This window comes from Phocoena sinus, chromosome 18 (assembly GCF_008692025.1).
Source record: "Phocoena sinus isolate mPhoSin1 chromosome 18, mPhoSin1.pri, whole genome shotgun sequence".
Lineage (NCBI taxonomy): Eukaryota > Metazoa > Chordata > Mammalia > Artiodactyla > Phocoenidae > Phocoena > Phocoena sinus.
Window position 1 is genome coordinate 27,705,165 of NC_045780.1, and position 12,990 is coordinate 27,718,154.

The window sequence follows — 12,990 nt, forward strand, 5'->3', positions numbered from 1 at the left end:
GAATAAATTCTGGCGATTTAATGTACAGTATGATGACTATAGTTAATAATACTGTATTAATACTGTACTTAAAAGTTGTAAGATAGTAAATGTTATCAACACACACACACACACACAAATGATACCTACTTGAGTTGATGGATATGTTAATTAATTTTATTGTATTAGTCATTTTGCAATGTATATGTATATCAAACATCACATTGTGCACTGTAAATATATGTAGTATTTATTTTGTCAATTATACTTAAATAAAGCTTAAAAAAATACACGACATTCTCAGCAAAGAACGTTAATGAAAAAGTAGTATGGTGTGATGGTATGAATGGTCACATAGGAGAGGAAATGGCACATACATACATGATAAACACTTATGAATATACACATGCATTAAACATATATTTGTATGCACATATATTCATAAACATATGTAGATAATAAAGAAAATAAATATTTAATTATATATGCATGCATATACATGAATGTATGTATACACGTGAGTACATACACACAAATGTACATTCTTGTGGCAATGTGTGTCTATGTGTGCATAAATCTAAGTTACCCACTTGAGCCTAGAAGATCTTCACTGTTCTGAGATGATATGTTTGTTTGTTTTGGGGAGGTCATGCAATTGTTGAGTAGAAGGACATTCATAGATAAAGGTGATGAATAAGAACAGGAGATAACAAAACCTTAGTTCAAGGTGAGGTTTAAAAATGTAAACACTGTATTTAAATTTAAATCCAGAAAGCAAGGTAATATTTTTATGTTCAATTTTCTTAAATGTACATTTTCTTGAATGAAGTAGAAATTAACAGGTAGAAACTAAAGGCTGAGATTCTCAGTAGTCCAGAATATTTGTAAAAATATTTAAAAATAAAAGTACCATCACCTGGCTACTTCTTCATAGTGATCAGAATATATACTAGCAGGACTTAATAGTAGCTTAGTAATAGGTTTTCTTTAGAGCCATCAAGAAAAATTGAGCCAGTCTTGAAAAAAAAGTTCTCAAAGAATATAGAACGTAATGGTTACTTTAAAAGAGGGAAAAGGCAGATTTGGCAACAAAATAAAGAGAGAGTGTGTGTAGCCACCTTAGGGATGAGAAGTAGCCCTTGGGCTTACTAGTATATAAATCACAAGATTAGGAAATGCAAAGAAAAATAGCTCCCTCAAGGCTATAAATGTTATAGTGAGTTGAAGGCTATAGCCAAGCTAAGAACTATTCATGAACCGATCAGCAATACTCTTGCAAAAGATACACTGTAGACAGAGAGGTAGAGAAGTTGTTAATGCTCTTTTTTTGACAGCACAGGATCTGATGAGCCAGTGAGCACAAAAACAAGATAAAGGAGAATAAAATTTCAGTACAATCCACCAATCACACAAACGTCAGATTTGGAAGACCAATGTTCTAACTTTAAATTAACTGCCAGGGAAAAACGTAAAATCAAAGCACTTGAGAGTGATCTGTAAGCTGGCATAAATGAAGTACATGGATCTTATATTATTACAAGAATCAATATATTTTAAGGGTACATTATAAGCCATAAAAATAATCTTAAGACGCTGAAAGACTTTAAAAGCTAATCAAACAAAAGTCTTAGAAATCCTACTGAAGACCACATATTAGAACAAATTAACGTTTATATGCATGCTGATATATTTTAATTTGATAATACCCACTTCATTGACTATCAAATGGAGTGAGGTTCAATGAAGGAGGTGAGTTTCATAAAGAGTTTTGAAGGATTATGGCTAGAAATGTATTTGAGAATAGTTAGATGTATGGACCTCAGTTTTGCAGTACTCTATTAACACGACTGTTAGCTAAAAATGAGATAGTCCACAAAAAAAAAATATTGTCTCCACTTGCAAATAGTCATAAAAAAATATAGCCCAAATGAACTGCCAGGCTTTTATTCTGAGAAAATACAAAAACAAGTTTTATTTTGTTTCCAAAAATTCACTCATACATATTTGTTTCAGAGGAGTCTCTTTGATAAGTGATTCTTATATACTGTCAATCTGTTGAAAAAATGAAAGACTATATTAACTTTATGTTCTTTGATTGCATTATTCATTGGTTCTACTATGGTTTGAACTTTTTTGAAATGTGGAATATAGTAGAGCATTCACTAAACACCTTTCTCAGAAATGTTTATTGATGCTCTTTGCTTTGTGTTAATAACATCTGAATTGCCAGCTTTACTCTTCATACTGAAGCCAACCTCAACACAAGCTTTGGCTACAGTGAGTGGGCCTTAAACCTCAGTCTGTTACACTCAGCAACTCTGTGTGCTTCTTCCCCATTGTAGAGGGACTTCTTGAATTCTAACTTGTACCGTGTAGCTCAGTCATGCTGGGTTCTTACACCCAGCTTTGCCTTTTCGATCTCTCTCGCTCAAGGGCATGGGATTTTCCAAAGAGCTTTAGAAACTGGTTGGGTGTCACTTCTACCTAAATATACTTACTAAAACTTTCCAACAGGTGACTGCTTTTATTATGTTTAAGGTATAGCAAACTATATCTTTGGACACCATGATCTTGAAGGAAGACCATTCCTAAAGAGGCCAGTCAATTGCACAACCAGGTTGGTTTATTTCAGATTCAGCCTTAACCATTCTCAGATTATTATTATTTTTTTTTTAATATGGAACACTTCAAGAACCCTTGCACAGGATCCAGGCTAATCTTCTCTGTATGATTCTAATTTTAGTATATGTGCTGTCAAAGCAAGCATCATTCTCAGATTATTCTCTCAGATTATTCTGTTTCCATATTATTTTGCCTCATAAGTAAGGGCACATAGGACATAATAATACATCTCCAGGATTCAGAAACACTTAGACGATATTTCTTTGTTGAGTCTTTGTCTTTTAGTACTAATTTATCTATTTACAAATACATGTCTCTACCATGGGTTTCTCTAAGGTAGAAATACCTTTTTTCCCTTGTATCAACATTACATAACAATGTGGTAAGTATTTAATAAGCCACTGAAAAGTTACATGTCTGAAGTTCACAGTAATAATAATAATATGGAAGTAATAAAGTTCAATAATTGTTATAAAAATATAGATATCATAGCTACTTATATCTTAAATAATTACTAGTTTTTGATGAAAGATATATATCAGAGTTGTATTTTTTTAATTGAATAATTGTCTTTTTTATTGAGTCATTAATGGATGTTTGTTTAGTTTTCATAATTAAGATAAAACAACTATCAGAATTTTGCTTCTACATATTCGGTCACTCCTTATGTATATTACATACATTTGTATATGTTCTGTATATTCTAGTTTGTAATCAGTTTTTTAACATAAAAATAAAACCCATGTTTGTTTTGCTCAGTATCTCCACAATCTGTAAGTTTTGCTTTCAATATGTCTTTTATATTTTATTTAACCACTCCTGTAATTAAATAATCCCATATTAGTGTATGTTTTAGGTTTCTTTTCACTTTTCAGGATAAATGTCATATAACACAACTTTGGCCACAGCCTAATTCTCTTATAATAAGTAGCTGTAAATATGTTGTTGAGTAAATTGTATGCATTTAAAATGTTAATATACATTGCTAAACATATAAATATGCTATTAATTTTAAAATTCCTAACAGTAGTTTGTATCTCTTGCTTTCTCACTCTCTCATTTAAATTATTAGACATTTAAGTTGGTCAATTCTTCAGATTGTTGCACACTACTATCAGCTATTAATTATCATTAGTTTTATTTTAATTTTTCTTATTTCCTTCTCATCCATATTCCCCAACCATATTTGTATTCCCCTCCCTCACACAAACACCCTTTGAATGTGTTTGATATATACCTTTAGATACATACATTATTCTGAAATATAACATGTTCCTTTGTCTCTGTATTTTTGATTTACAGAAATGATATCCTGCTGAGAGCTCATTATTTTTCTTATCTATTATTCTCAACAGTATATTCTATAAGATCTATTGGTACTTCTGAGAGTACATTGAGTTCATGCTCTTAACACTGCATATTTCACATTTGCTTTTGTTCTCTAGTGATGAGAACTTAGGTTGTCCCTAACTCCCTCTACCAGAAAAAAATGAGACAATAAATGTGTAAATATATATTTTTTTCAGACTGATACTAGTGATAGGGGTGTTAGAGGTTCTAGGTATAGCTAATTTTAATAACTACTTTCAAAATTCTCTCTATGATGGCTAATCATCTAAATTACACTCTTTACTACACACTATGCATTTTTCTCCATATACTTATCAAAACTTGGTGTTATCTGATTTTCTATCATTTGCCAATCTGGTGTTCATAAATTCTTAACTTATTCCTTTTCTATTTACACTACTTTAATCCTTAGTGAGAATGAGCACCTCCTTATAAACATGTTAGTAATTTGAATTTTGGTATCTCCTGGATCTTATGGCCCACGTGGCAGAGCACCTGTCTTGACATCCTAGACCTGTTGTACAGTCTTTTATTGTTTTAGGCCCCAATCAAAACTAACATTCCTCAGGTCACTGGGTAAATGGCCCACTGTAACACACCCAAGTGGGGGATATATTGCCTCCAAAATCCAAAGATGCCCACTAGACATGGAGCCTCTTTTTTTGGTTACAGGAGGGGACAGATGTGACAACTTATCCTGCACTTTAGAACAGGTGTCTTGAAATGCCTTACACCACAGGATCCCTGGACATTTTACTGAAGTGGAAGTCTACTGAGTTTTTGTGGAATTGATTTCTCAGTTTTTGACATGCAAATACATTAAGTCTAGAGTAGTTGCTACTTCTTGCTCATTAGATCTAATCAGCACAATCTCACCGATATGATAAACTAATGCCATGTCTTGGGAAATGGAAATGTGATCAAGGTCCCTACAGACTAAATTATAATGTTAAGGCTGGAGATAGCCCTTGAGGTAGAACAGTGAGAGCAAACTCTTCTTGTAATTTTTTTTACTACTGGGTATCAAGAAAGAAGCACTGGCTGCATACTAAGTACCAGGGGATGTGTTAATTTGCTGAAGCGATGAAATCACATCTGGAAGAACAGCTGCAATTGGAGCCACCATTTGGTTAATTTTACAAGAATCCACTGTCACTCTTCAAAATCCATCTGTTTTCTGCACAGGATAAATAAGGCAAGTTGAATAGGGATGCAGTGGGAATCAATACCTCTTCACCTCTCAAGTCCCTGATAGTGGCAGTAATCACAGAAATACTTTCATAAATGTGATATGGTTTTTGTTGACTATTTATCCTAATTAGAGGCAGTCCTAGTGGTTTCCATTTGGCCTTTCCTACCTCACTCCACAGGTAAAGGAACCAGTGTGTAGTTTCTTCCAATTAAACAATCTAGAACTAGAGAAATAACCACAGGGTAGACTCAGATCCACTAGACCCAACGTAAGGTGGACCTGAGCTAAAACACCATTTATCACCTGATGTTAATAAAACCCTACTCTGAGTAATAGACCACAATGACTTATAGATCTCCTGGAATTAGTGTCATTTCAGAGCCAATATTCAGTAATTCTCAAAAAATCTGAACATTTCCTTTTCCCCAATCCTTAGTAAATCTGGTAAAAGGGCATATGTCCCTTTCAAGAAGTCTGGGAGAAAGATTGACTGTATGAATTTTGGTGATGTAGCTGGATTCTTTCTCAAGAGGAGTTAGCCTTTTCATTCAAGGAATTCTGGGTCTATAAATGGGTTCAACATCTGGGAATTGATCGGGGGGACATAGTTCTCTGTTTTGGTGATTAAAGTTAGAGTTTGGTCTAACTCAATCTAAAGCTCTGATTACATTTCATAAAGTCAGAATTTCATAGACTCCCTATCTCTCAAATATTCTGGTTACTTCTTTGACTCCACTGTCCATTATGGCAACCAGACTCATCTTGTCTCTGGTGACTGAGTTCTGCCCATTTTTTCCTGACACTCTGGGATCCAGTTACTCCCATTGTATATAAGGATCTCTGTGCACTAGCAGCAATTTCCACTGTAATTTCTGGCCTACAGAGAAGAGATACCAAAGATCTCTTCAAAGATGCTGAGGCTCATCTCACAAATTATTTCTCAAAGTAATGTGAAAGGTGTGTTTTCTGGACCCTCTTGAAGTGGGTGAGCAACTCTTCCATGATTAATGTGCTTTAACATTCCAATATTCCTAAGCCTTTCAACACCTTCCTTTACAGTATATCAGAGAAGTTCTTGCATTTTAGCTTCACGTAGTATAAGTTATTTTTTGATCCATGTTTCAGGCAACCAACCAAACATACTGTTAGAGCTCTTTCTAATCCATCAAGCTGAAAAATTGAATCCAGAACCTTTGCTTACTTGGCCCATATTAATAAATCCAGAGTGAACCAACTATATATTTCTTTCACCATTTTCCTTCACTCTTTTTATCCTTTCCTAAACATATTCCCCAGATTTCTGTCTATATCCATTGGCATGCAGTATACCTCCTTATAGGACACATGTTTTACTTCAACCTTTATGACCTGCTGGGACTTGAGTGTAGTTATAGGTCTAGAAGCTAAGATAGATGATGTGGATGAGTCCTGAGAAGAATCAGCAATGTCTTCAAAGGCAACCACTTCAAAATAGGCCATTAGTTTCTTCAGGCAAATCACGGTTAACCTCCTCAGTCTGTAGTGAAAGAAAGACTGCTTTTATTATCAAAGAAGACTCAACAGAATTTAGGGGTTCAATGTTCACAGCTTCACCAGGATCTTGCCATTTCAATTTTCAAGATCCCATTCCTTCCTAATGAATGCCCTCTCTTTAACAGAAGATATCCTATTGAGATGGTCGAGAATTCAGTTTGTGTTATGATCTACCATTCACAGGATGTGGCACTGTAATTGTTTTTTGGAATATCAGTCCTATAGCCACAGGAAATAGGGCTTGTTTCAGGGCAGAATAGAAGTTTTCAGGTAATGTACTCAGGGCTTGAACTAGGAATTTGATGTGTTCATCCCTTCTTTCTCCCAGTTTCTCCACTGCAGTTAGGAACAAAAAGCCACTCTCAGTGTACTCCTTATTTTAAGCCAAATGTTCTAAAGTATGAAATACATAGTTACCTAGAGTCTTACCATATATATATATATATATTTGTTAACAGATCCCAATGGTGATATTTTGTGCATCTCTAATGCTGCACCTGCCCATGGGCTACCAATGTTCTCTTTATTAGTGAAAATAGAGTAATATGTACCTCTAATCAGATTAGTAGAACCAATTCCAGAAAACCCAGAATCTGCTGAGAAAACATATCCTTTAGAGCCACTTGTAACAAATTATCACAGAGTAGTTTATTTATTTTATTTATTTATTTTTTTGCAGTATGTGGGCCTCTCACTGTTGTGGCCTTCTCCCATTGTGGAGCACAGGCTCCAGACGCGCAGGCTCCGGACGCGCAGGCTCCGGACGCGCAGGCTCCGGACGCGCAGGCTCAACGGCCATGGCTCACAGGCCTAGCTGCTCCGCAGCATGTGGGATCTTCCCTGACCGGGGCACGAACCCATGTCCCCTGCATCGGCAGGCGGACTCTCAACCACTGCGCCACCAGAGAAGCCCCATAGAGTAGTTTAAAATAAGAGAAATGTACTCTCTCCCAGTTCTGGGGGCCAGAAATTGAAATCAAGGTGTCAGTAAGGCTGCAGTCTTTCACAGTTGATTGTTGCTTTTGTCTTTCCTTGACTCATGGCTGCATCTCTCTCTGCTCCATCTTCATATCACTTTCTCCTTTGTGTAACTGTGTATAAAATTTTCCTCTGCCTCTGTTTTACTTGTGATGACATTTAGGGCCCACTTTCATAATCCAGGATAATCTCTTCCTTTCCAGATTCTTAACCACTATTTTTGCCACATAAGCTAATAGTCACTATTTTACCATATAAGGTAATACTTATGGGTCCAGAAATTAGGACATGACCAATATTTTGTGGGGAGGGGTCACCATGCAGCCCACTACATTCATTATTTATAAGATCTTGTACCAGTCAATTTCACTCTGTCTTGCTTAAACCATGGCATTGTGGTTTGCCTTTGTTAAGAAAAACTATTTTTACTATTTTTTTCCTGATGTTATGAATAATATCTCATTTTCTATTATATTTTAATTAACTATTGATGGTGCAGAAAAATACAGATGGTTTTATAAATTGACGTTTCATACAAGACATTTGCTAAATTTTGTCAGAGTTCTAGAAATGTCTCGATCCAGTTGAGGTTTCTATATAGATAATCATAACATCTACAAACAATAGTACTTTAACTTCTGCCTACCAATTTTTGCAGCTGTTATATCTTATTTTTAAAAATAATTTTGCTGCCTGTAAATTCTAATCTTATGTTTATTAGTAGTGGCAATAATAAGAATCTTTATCTTGTTTCAGATCCTATGGGAAATATTTCCAATAATTTTTCATTAAGAATCATGTTTGTTAATCAAACATAAAAGTAGAGAGTACAATGGTACTTTCAAAAGGCTAGGAAGAAGGGAAGATGAGGAGATGTCAATGAAAGGATACAAAGTTTCATTTATACAAGGTAAAATCTCTGGAGATCTACTGAACAAAAAACATAGGGCCTCTGGTTAAAAATACAATATTGTATACTTAAAAAATTGCTAAGGGGGTAGGTATAATGTTAAGTACTCTTACTACAAATAAAAAAACCAAACAAACAAGAAATAACATTTGTTATTAATTTTTTTATTTACACACTGGGCCAAGTTAAGAAAGTTTCTCTCTATTCCATATATTCTTGTCTCAAGCATATTAATAACATTGTAGTAATTTTGTATATATACTTCCTTTTTATTATGTGATTAGCACATCTCTTTGTGAGAGGTAAATTTAAAACTACAATAGCTTATTTGCTCTTTCCATCTTCAATTTTTTGTTTTTTTTTTTAAATACTATCGAAGGCTATGTATATAAGGTACATATATATTTAAAGCTGTTATAACTTTTGAATCTTTTTCATTTACAGGTATTTAAAGTATTACTACTTATGATAATTTAGCTTAAATTATATATAATTTAATACTAAAATTTCTTTATTGAGTTATTTTGAGGTTTATGTTTGCCTGTTGTATTTGGCTTTAACAGTGTAGTTTCAGAATTATGTATCCTTTTTAGTTCAGTGAATTTCTTACACACAATATATTGAATTTTTTCCCTTATGTAATATCTCTTCTAATTGATGGGGCTTCCTTATGTAATGGACTAAATGATGGTCCTCAAAAAGATATGTCTACATCCAAATCCCCAGGACCTGTGAATATTACTGTACTTGGCCAAAAAAAAAAAAAAAAAAATGTGATTAAGTTAGGGCTCTTGAAAAGAGAAATGTATCTTGAATTATCCAGGTGAACCGCAAGTGTGATCATATATATCTTAAAGGAAAGCCTGAGGAAGGTTTAGGACAGACAAACAGAGTAGAAGATAGAAGACAAAGAGAAGGCAATGTGACCATGGAGGTAGAGATTGGGTTGATGCAACCACAATGCAAGGAATGCCTGGATCCACCAGAAGCTGGGAAAGTAAAGGAACAGAGCCTTTGGAAGGAGCACAGCCCTTCTGACACCTTGATATCAGACTTCAGGCCTACAGAACTGTGAGAGAATACCTTTCTGTTGTTTTAAGCCCAAATTGTAGTAATTCGTTACAGCAGTCCTAGGAAATTAATATATCCCATTTACACTTATTGTAAATACTCCTGTGTTACATTAATTTCTGCCATCTTATTAGATGATTTCTCATATAAAAATGTCTTTTGATTCTTAGTGTTCAATTGAATATGTCCGTTTTCTTCCATGGGATTCAAATTTTAAAATCATTAAAGTGTGTTGTATCTGCTTTCTCACATTCTAAGTAGGAAAATTAGCACTGGCTTGTCTTCCTCATAGATTCTTTGTTGTGAGGATTAAATGGCTTACCAGGCCTCAAGTCATTTGGCTCTACTTTGACATGTTCTCATCTCCTAGTAAGTTTAAAAACTTATATTGAGACCTTGGATAACACACACGTATGTATTAGATATAAAGATATTGAATATAGAAAGAAAGAAAGGACTTTTATTCTGAGGTTATTTTATATGAAAATTCAGTCATGAAATATATAACTGAGATAAGTATGAATGCATATAGATGTACAATACTTGATTTGGTAAAGTACGTATAGTAAAGACAGGTAAAGCATCAAACAGTTTAAACACAGTAACCTAAGTAAACCAATATGAAATAAATGAAAATAATGAAGTGTCCATTACAATTATTTATGGCATTTCACTGATGAAAAATATTTTTTACTAACACAACAAGGAGTCATAAACCTCAGTAAACAAAATTGGATAGCAACTTCATAAAATATTAAAATTATACTCTACCTACTACCACCAATATTAGAAATGGCTTGGAGTAATTGCAGATCATGATGCAAGTAAATTATTAGGATATCTTTTCTAAATAAAATCATTATATGACATTTGAATGAAGAATGAAGAAATAAATAAAGCCTACATGCATTAATGGTTGGGAAGTGATGGAAAATTATTTTATTCTTGTTAGTTTTATTTCTTCTTAATTATATAGAAGAACATAATTAAATAATAAGAACTATGAAAAGTACATTTTATGTCACTATAAAATTTATGTGTTTCTTGGAATTTGAAATAATTAAACATATGTACAGTACATGTTTTATCTCTAAGTAGATGAAAGCTTCATGAAAATATGAGCTAAATAAATTGAAAACTGTTAAGTTTAAATTAAAAATGTTTAATACGTCATAAAGGGATGGGAACATATGCTCATATTTATACTAGTCTGTGGAGTTAGGATGCTTAGTAAGATCTTAAAATGGCATACACTTAAACACAACTTGGTAAGCATTCATTGATTATTTTGTGTGTATGTGTAGAAGTCTCAAATTCATTTATAAACATAAGTAAAATTAGCCAGAAACAATATTACTGGGAATCCATTTGCAGAAAGTACTATCATTAATATATATCTATAAATTTATATAAATGTATAATGAAATAAATAAATAAATATATATATATATGCTATATGTTCTTGGCAGATTTCAGTCTAAGAATATCTAGCTCAATAGCCATGTATGTATTATTAATATTCACTATTTTATGAAAGTTGCTAACATTTACATCTTAATAAAAATAGGCCATGCACTGTTACATTTTTTACTTGTTAATATATTTAGTATTTACAATAACCCTGTGAGGAATGCATTATCATCATCCACATTTTACAAATGAGGAAACAGTAGCAGAAAGAAGTTAAATAATGGCCGAATTCACACAACTAGAAATTGTTCTAGCCCAAATTCAAACCTTGGTAATTTGGTTCTAGAACTGATACTCTTCATCATTTTGTGACATTGACTCTGCAGTGATAACAATTAGAGTCACTTCTCCAGGAAAATTGTGATAGAAACTGTCAACAAAATATTAACAAGTTGATCTAAGAAAGAAATGGAAAATTTTATTCAAGCCAAATTTGAGGATTATAGTAAGGGCAGAGCATCTCAGAAAGTTCTGAGAATGAGGACTGTCTCTTCCATGAGAAGTCAAGGCAGAGTTATATAAGTTTTTTGAGACAGAGGGCTATACGTCAAATGACATATTATTGACAGTTTACATAATCCAGATCTAAGCGTCATTGCAGTGGGTTATGTGACCCCTTACAAGATCAAGAAGGGATATTATCTTTTAAGGAGTTGTCTTATTGATGCTAGGAAAATATTGCTCTTTATGGTTGAGCAGATATTCCTGATGATGTGGGAGGTCCGGTTGATACATAATGCAGATACACAATGCACAATATGGGGGGAAGAGGAGGGCAAAGGGCAGAGAAGAATTTTTATGTTTAGATTCTTCTTGTCTTTCCATAAAATATTAATTTTATTTCACAAGACAAAATTTTCCCTCTACACACTCTGTGTTTTTATCATACCCCTCTGTTCCCATAACTCTAAGTAGCACTGGGGTTGCCACCCTTTCTAATTACTCTCAGGATGACAAATAATAAGATGATATATCACATATTGCTACCTTTATATTTTAACAATCATACTAGAGATGTACCCACAGATTCAAAGAAATAGATCTGAAATTGTTAAATTTTGAAATAACAGCAAGGCCCTGGTGATGATGAAGGCAGGGTTTTGGCAGGTGCATACTTGTCAGCAGGAGATCGTATTTAGTTCTCCTTAAACTGCACCAGAGATACTTAAATTTTTCATCTATTTATATTATTTAGCTAGCACAAAAAGTTTAATATTCTTGCATACTTGTATTAATCAGTGTTCTCCAGAGAAATAAATCCAAGGACAGGAGGAGATGGAGGTCACAGCTCAGCAGGCAGGCAGGCAGGGGTAAATCCTCCCTTCGTCTGTTTTTTGTTCTACTCAGGCCCTCAATGCTTTGGATGATGTTGCCTACACTGGGGAGGACAATCTACTTTACTGAATCCACCAATTTAAATGGTAATCCAATCTAGAAATACCTAGATATAACATTTAATCTCGGTACCCTGTACACTCGGTACACATTGACATATAAATTTAACTATTACAACATTTCATAGGTCATTTAAATGTATAATTGAATTAGACTTCCCAGCGTTTGGGGAAAAAGTAAATTATATTTAACCATTATCTAAAATGACACCGCCCTTGAAGTGGAACTGTACTGGGATATTACTTGAAATGGCCAAATGCCATTTTGCAATTGCCCATAAAATGGTATTTCTTAAGATTTCTGTCCAAATTCAGCATTGGGATGAGCCACCTTCACCCTTGAGATATGTTGTGCTCTAAGGAAGACAGAGTAGTCATCACACAGAAAGACTTTTCAAATGAGGCTCATGTACCCTGAAAGCAAAACAGCTGCCGTGTGGACAACCGAAGGCTTGTGACCTTTGCTACTGGAGAAAAATGTCTGTTGACAC

The 12,990-nt window shown here is 33.9% G+C and overlaps 1 pseudogene; it reads right to left on the reverse strand.

Annotated features, from left to right (window-relative positions):
- Positions 1–2,650: 2,650 nt before the first annotated feature.
- LOC116743377 lies at positions 2,651–2,742 on the reverse strand (annotated as a pseudogene).
- Between the last annotated feature and the right edge of the window lie 10,248 nt (positions 2,743–12,990).